This window comes from Enoplosus armatus, chromosome 8, assembly GCF_043641665.1.
Source record: "Enoplosus armatus isolate fEnoArm2 chromosome 8, fEnoArm2.hap1, whole genome shotgun sequence".
Taxonomy (NCBI): Eukaryota; Metazoa; Chordata; class Actinopteri; order Centrarchiformes; family Enoplosidae; genus Enoplosus; species Enoplosus armatus.
In genome coordinates this window covers 12,495,262-12,497,169 of record NC_092187.1, presented here as the reverse complement: position 1 = coordinate 12,497,169, position 1,908 = coordinate 12,495,262, and positions in this window count along the sequence as shown.

Below are 1,908 nucleotides of genomic sequence, written 5' to 3'. Positions count from 1 at the left end.
CAATCTCCTGTATTCAGCGGCACACAATCTCTCTATCATTAATAAAACAGAAAGGATGCTTTGACTACAGGCTACTTCTTATGCCAAAAAGTGTATTAACGCCTGACCATTGATAGTCAAATGTGTGTATGGCTAAGTGCACTGATAACCCAATAAAATGTATAGTAATATATCCGCTGCTGATATATTACTCTATGTATCTCTGAATTAGAGGAATGGAACATTTTTAACTTGAGTAAACCTTTTGCAGCGTGCATAAACAATTATGGCCCACAACTCAGCTTCTGACAGATGCATTCACACTGACAGCCTATGGTCAAAGACTAAATAGTTCACAATTGAAATAAGGAATTTGTCCGATGCTAAACAAAGTTGACAAATAGGCAAGTGAGGATCTCACAACGGTGTAGGACATCAAACTTACAACCGGTACATGGTCTAACCTCTCACTTGTTTTTTGAGGAAAGAAGCCCAAAACATAGGCAGAGTAAACATTTTCAGTTGGGTACAGTGACATTTGAGAGGCCGCTTTGAATGAAAGAAACAGGGATGCAATTTATAACGCAATATACCATGGGACTATCACAAAGCTTTGTCACACAAAAAAAATATACACTCACACACCCACAAAAAAAAAAATGCAGTAATCTTAAAAGGCAATATGGGAATAACCCATATGGTCTCCCCAGTCTATAATAACTTGGCAGTTTTTTTCCCATCTTACTCCTTAGCATGACACCGTGATATACTTTGATATGCGGAGCTCAAACTCAAAGCAAAAATGTCAAATGTGAAAGCATATCATACTGACAGTAAATTTACTTGTGACTGAATGAAGAATTACCTCCGTAGGCTGCAAATAGTAAATGTGAGATTCACAAATATACAGCAAGTGCAAGCAGTTTGCACTCGGGCAAGTCAAGTTAGTCATAAGGTCATGCAGTCTTGGGCTGAGTGTACCCAGGTATCCACTGAACATGGATGGCATGTTTCAATTCACCATCATATTATGAATTCATCTGAATTTATATCACATCACTCATTGTAATTCAGATCATTTCTATGTTACAAGTGCTAAACATAAAATAATACAAATGAAGCACATGCTGTACCGGTGCACAACACTGCAACGGTGCGTTTGGTTGTATTGTGGTAATGATGGTAGCCAGATAACTTTACCGTGCTCTACTGTGTAGCATGCTGTTGATAGAATTTTTCTCATTGCCCAATGAAATGCCTTGTGCTATAGGCCTACAGTTTTAAAAGATCATGAAAAGATTCTATCACTACGCGTCTGGTTTTCGCCAGTGTGCTTCTACAAAAATATTTTATGCCTCACAGACAAATCCATACAATACATGCTGATCAATTTAGATGACCATTACTAATTGCACTTTTAAAATTGATAGTCCTTTCACTGTAAGCATTGACAAATTAAACAAAAAATGTCAACACACTGTCGAATAGTTTGTCTTTTCTTGTCTCTGCTTAGGGAGAGTTCAGGTCCAACTGAGTTGGTTTGAAAACAAAAACATGAACATTAATTTGTGTAAAAGGACACAAGGGATATGTACTCGGATAATCCATAAACACTCACCCACACTCATAAACACACACACTCATACACTTAAGAATTTATACATCTCAACACCCAAACGTACCATGATTCATAAACCCCAGCTGCTATGTTCCATATTACGCTCTGTCTGTACATACTAGAATCTATCATCTCTCACATTCACTCCCCATCTCATCCAGAGGTACACTGGAGTCCATATATTCATTGCAGTCACAACTCTCTTACGCTTACACAGAACTAACACTCCAAATGGATCTGCTTTACGTCCTGATCCACTTAGTATTTCCATCTCTTGCACCTTCATATTGACCTCACGCTTCGCCTTGGTT